The sequence below is a fragment of the Xyrauchen texanus genome, chromosome 16 (genome assembly GCF_025860055.1).
Source record: "Xyrauchen texanus isolate HMW12.3.18 chromosome 16, RBS_HiC_50CHRs, whole genome shotgun sequence".
Classification (NCBI taxonomy): Eukaryota; Metazoa; Chordata; class Actinopteri; order Cypriniformes; family Catostomidae; genus Xyrauchen; species Xyrauchen texanus.
The window spans coordinates 882,556-888,555 of record NC_068291.1 but is presented as its reverse complement, the minus strand read 5'-3'; positions in this window follow the sequence as shown (position 1 = coordinate 888,555).

Genomic DNA, 6,000 nt, shown 5'->3' with positions numbered 1-6,000 from the left:
GAGCCGGCACATCCAGTCTGACACGGAAACCTCCGCTGGGCTTCCCCCCTCGGCAGTGGTCGCCTAGTCACAGGCGGACGCAGAAATGACGGACATGCTTTCGCATGAGCTGCCATGAACGTCGGGCTAGAGTGGAACCCTCCGCTCTCCCCTGAACCCTCACAGCTCAATGATTGGTATCTGGGCTCGTGGCGATGCTCACAGCCATGCCTCGTCCCAGTGCCTTTCTTCCCGGAGGTGCATGAAGACCACGGTTCCACTGAAACTATTTCAGGGGCTCCTGGGGCATATGGCATCCTCGGCGGTGGCCACACCGCTCAGGTCGACGCATATGACACCGCTTCAGCAATGGCTCCGGACTCGAGTCCCGAGATGGGCATGGCACCATGGGACACATTGCGTGGTCATCACGCCGATCTGTCGCCGCCTTTTCAGCCCTTGTAACGACCTCACATTTCTATGGGCAGGTATTCTCCTAGTACAGGTCTTCAGGCACATCGGGGTTATGACCGACGCCTCCAACACGGTCTGGGGGCGCTGTATGCAATGGGAATGCAGCCGCCGGCTCCTGGATGGCACATCAACTGCCTCGAGTTGTTGGCAATACTGCTCGCCCTGCCGTTGATCCGGCCATTGATCCAGGGCGAGCACGTGCTGGATTGAACAGACAACATGGCCAGAGTAGCATATATCAGGTAGTTTACGCTCTCCTCGCATGTCACAACTCACCATCTCCTCCTCTGGAGTCATTAGCACCTCAAATTGCTGCGAGCAACTCACATCCTGGATGACCTCAACACCACAGAGGACGTGCTGTCATGGCAGGTCATCCGCAAGGGAGAGTGGAGATTCCACCCTCAGGTGGTGCAGCTGATCTGGAGTTGATATGGGCAGGCAGAGTTAGACATGTTCATCTCCCCAGAATCCTCCCATTGCCTGCTCTGGTACGCCCTGACTGAGGCACCCCTCAGTATAGATGCGCTGGCACACAGATGAACACCTGGACTACAGCTCCCTTGAGCTGAAGATGTGCGTTGTTAATTCCCAGTAGCGTTCACAAATGTGTTCTCTGGTTGACTTCCTCCTAGCCCTGTGGCCGGCGAGTTTGCGGAAAAACTTGCTGCCAGCCCAGTACTTGTGCTAACTAAGCCATGTACTGGGACAGGTGCTCCACATGCACTGGTTCCTCATAGGTAAACCCTTGTGACCCCTAGTGTCACTACATCGACACAATGTCGAGTGAGTGACAGATAGGGTACGTCCTGGTTACTTCCGTAAACTCCGTTCCCTGATGGAGGGAACGATACATTGTGTCCCTCCTGCCACAACGCTGAACTACCCGCTGAAATGTCCGGCACCTCATTCTCGGCTCCTCAGCACAAAACCTGAATGAGCGGTATGTATGTCCCCTCCTTTAAACCCGTATGGCCGGTGGAGTGGCATGCAAATACCACTCGTCAATTCCCATTGGCAATTATCAAAGATCAGAGGTGTCTCGGGCTCTCAAGAGCGACCCCTAGTGTCACTACATCAACACTATGTGCAGTGGTGGTTGCGTAGTGGTCTAACACACATAACTGGTAATGAGAAGGTCATTGGTTCGATCCCCACAGCCACCACCATTGTGTCCTTGAGCAAGGCACTTAACTCCAGGTCTTGTAGCATTCTCAAGATATGAAAGCTCATGATTAAATATGAACTATTTTTGAGTGGGACATTTATAAGAGTCTGAAACATAGGACCATAACTCAACTGTCAAAAAAGACAGCCCAGTTGACAATGTGACTCTGAAAAGTCACTTCTGATTGGCGCAGGACACCTCTGGGGGATGTGGACAATTTCAGATCAAAAATAGTTCCAAACAGGAAGAACTCTCTCTTCTTCGTCTCTCTTCACTCTGCTCCGGTCTCTTCTCATCTGCCTTCACATGCCTCATCTTCTGCTCCGCTGACTGTTCAGGCGTCCCCGTGTATTACGTCCCCCAGAGGGAGTGAGAAGGCCTTGCTTCACAGCTAACCTCATTCATACAGACAATAAATTCAATCATAAAGAAGTTAAATCATCGACAGAACAAACTTTCGACCAAGAACCAAACCACACAAAGAACGCAAGTACATCTGCAATATTGTGCTCAAAGTGCTGGTGTATTAATGAAATCATTTGGGTAATCTGACTGCAAATCGATGTAGACTCAAAGAAGGATAAATGGTTCTTAAGGCATTGTTGATAGACTCCATAAAGTTCATTTTCACTGTATTGATCATTTATTTCACATTCTGTCACTCTTTTCACCAACCTGTATCATGTATATATGTGTTAGATTAGATTTATGTTTAGTTTTGTCTGTGTTCAAAGATGACATGACTGTGGTATATTTGGATAAATAATCTCATCCCTGTTTCTACAAGATTTCGCTTCAACGCTGTACCTAAATATGTGTGATATTATTTTCAATAAGCCATGAGAATAATATCACTCCAATAAGTGAATTAATCAATTCTCTTATTAAAGCTAATTCCTTACAGTAGAAATTGTGAGTTGATACAACAAGACGTCGTATTACGATTGTAATGGTGGAGAATAATCTAGCTATTTGTCATTTATCTAATTTATAATGGTTGTCGAGCATGACTAATTCCATCATACATTTCATTACCTAATAATGTAGTATAAGGACAGTTTCATTTAATTCAGAGTTCACATATTTCAAGACCCTAAATTCCCTTCTAAATTTAGCATGCAGGCAAATTACCCTACATATAATGGTGGTAAAATGCATGCAAAATATCAATTTTAACTGACGCCGTCCACATCTCTAAATTCTATATGTAATACCCTACAGTTTATATAAGCCGACTAGTTTTTAAGGCTTAGAATAAAGAGTAACATTCACATTTTAAAATTATATTTTGTGTTTATTTAATACATTGCATACAACTAGAATTGTATTCATAATTTTAATGATGTAGCGGCTTTAGAAAACCATGAATCAAATATTGTATACATGAGTTTGGATTTAATCCAAATTTAGCCGGTGATTCTGGCTAACTAGTTGACTATTCTTATTTCCCTGATTCTTTTTCTCTGCTCTGGCATGGGGAATCCTGAGATCCACAAGCCCTTTTATGCCTCTCAGTCGAACTCAGCCCTCATTTATGGCCACGGCTAAACAGAAAGGACGCTTTCTCAATCCTCCCAAATGACCTCTGGATGGACTTCAGATTGTCAAGTCTATCCAAGACTCTAGACACTTGACAAGCCTATCCTCTTTGATTGACTCCTGACTGTTGCCTTACAAGAACAGTTCTTGCTTTGTTCCAGAGCAGAGCACATTCCTTCCCAATGTCATTTTAGCTTGTGTGCAGTAATAGGAACATTCCATTTTATACACTGGGCATGATAAAGAAGTTTTTGATTAAAGTGAGGGATGTTCGGAGGCAGAAGCGGCGTGGAGAGAAAGAGGATTAATCTTCAGGTAGAGTTTCACCGTCTCTCTGCACTGATGTCGTGCTATTGAAACGATGGCCTGTGAATAATGGAGTGTCCATCACACAGTGATCTCGGGCCCCTGGTGGGATTTTCTTTGGGGATAATACATAAGCAGAGAACAATATATGATTCATAAAGTATAGTTTTAGCCCAGTAATTTCAGCTATTGAACAAGGAACTGCATTAAAGTAATACCACATATGGGCTAGGAACATTATAGCTGCTATTGTCATACCACGTCTCTGTGGATAGCCATCATCCGGTTATAAATATTCACACAATGTCTGCAAGAAGTCTATAGTGAAAGACCTGAAGTACAAAGCACTTGTCATGCGATGGATTCTTTAATTGCTTTGTGTTTCCAGTGTCTTAGTAGGATAAATGGACTAATTTCACAAAGCGTGCTAATGATTCTGTGGAAATAATTATATTTTTTTGTACAAGTAAAAAAACTGTATGAAAAATGCATACGAAACTAAACGGTACAGTCAAAATGCACAATTAAAACCAATTATTACCAATGCCAATTTACTTACGCCATGATTCTTAAATCGAAACGCCCCCTCAACTTGGAAAACTGGGCTCCAAAGAAATCCCACTGTTAATTAAGACTTGTGGTAGTGTTTATGTGTGTAAATACAATTATTCTGACATGACTTGAATGTTCTATATGCCAGGACATTATCCTTCGAACTCCAATGACAGCTCTCTATTTAGGAGTTTTTGTGCATTTACATATTCAGTACAATTATGTTCAAATTTAAAAATACATGTTTATTTTGCACGTTATAAATTATTAAGCAAATTTTTGATAGAATTGACTCCCCATGCAACATGCATGTTGAGATCAATTATATCGTATGGCTTTTCAACTATTTTTTGAAAATTAGTATGATGTTCAGTAATCTATCTTTTAAAAATGAATGCATATGATCTGATGTCATATCCCTAATTTATTATTCATGTCATTTCCGTGTAGCTCGGATGTGCATCATTGAGCTCAATCAATTAACTAAGCATAAATCAGCAGTTTCAATGACATCACACAAGCTGTTTTGTATTTTCATTAGTTATAGCTGGAAGGAACAGTTCGGTAAGGATCATTTTCTAGGACATATCCGTAGTTATATCAAATAATCTACTGCTAATGTGCCTTTTTAGTGTAAGTTATAGCTTCATTTATTACCCTTTTTGTATAAGTAATTATTTCTAAAATACCAAAGAACCATCTTTTCTGTCCAGGTCATTTTCGGCTGCTGATTTATCGTCTGATTCTGCTCTGATGCTGTCTTGGCAAAGTGTGACATTTCAAAATATTTATAGCTCAGGCACATTAAGAGCTTCCATATGAAGGTGACCGAATGCTCTTTCCACAGCCGCTTAAGTAATGGAACCCACTGCTTGCACCTCCTGTCTAATTTATCCAGTCCTTGCAGTCGGACACGTGCAGATCCGCTCTGGACACTGACAAACAGCTCATAAACAAGCAGCGTTGCCCAGAGACGTTCTGCGGTGGGAAATTGGAGAAGGTTCCACGCCAAAGCACTGAATCTTTAATATTTTATCGATCTAATCTAAACCTTCTGCCCAAAGTGGTAATTAAAATTCAATTAAACTGACTGAAAGCATCATATTACGTTTCAGCTTTTTACGAGCTCCCTGTTAATGCTGCAGGACAAATCTCAAATATAATCATAGTCTTTTCAAATTATATGATCTAGATCGCTCGCTGTAAAAGTGACACTTTTAGGTTTACTTCCAATAATTTTTTAACTATAACCCTTTAATGAATACCATTTTATAGCCTTTAAATCAATTATTACTAGGCATTTTAATAAAGCTAACCGAGTGCTATTGTGTTATGCACTGCAAGAGAAATGATTTTCATTTTGCCGCTTCCTTTCCACACAAATTCATCTGAAATACTCTCAGAACAATTGTATTGATCTAACTGCACTTGAGACTGAAGCGAGAAATAATATGTTTATTTAAATCTAAAGTTAACCGTCATTGTAATTCATAATTGTGAATATCTGAACGCTGTTTGTCATTTGTAGCGTGTGGTAAAATCCTGCTTTATACACATTCACAAGCACATTTTTCATTATAGTGTCTCAGTTTAACCACAATCTTAGAAAATTCCATTTGTACATTTCTTAAGGAAATATGAATGTTACCTGCTTGTGCAAAACTCACCGCCATGATGCTAGGGGGTTTTGGGTGGGTTCCAGGGCATTGCTATGCAGTTGCTGAGGTGTTCTGAGTGTTTTTAGCATGTTTCTATGTAGTTCATAGGGGATTCTTTGTAGAGAACTGATATACAGAAGGGCAGCACTAGACAAAATACAAGACCCTTGTTTTAGGAAGAGCTTCCACCATGAATTCATCCATCCTTTCAAGAACAGGTACAGTGGTGCACATGAACACATTTGGTTTTATATCTAAAATGGAAATGAAAGTATAAGGGAAAGTGTGTTTCTAAGGTTAAGATTTCTACCATTTTAATCACCT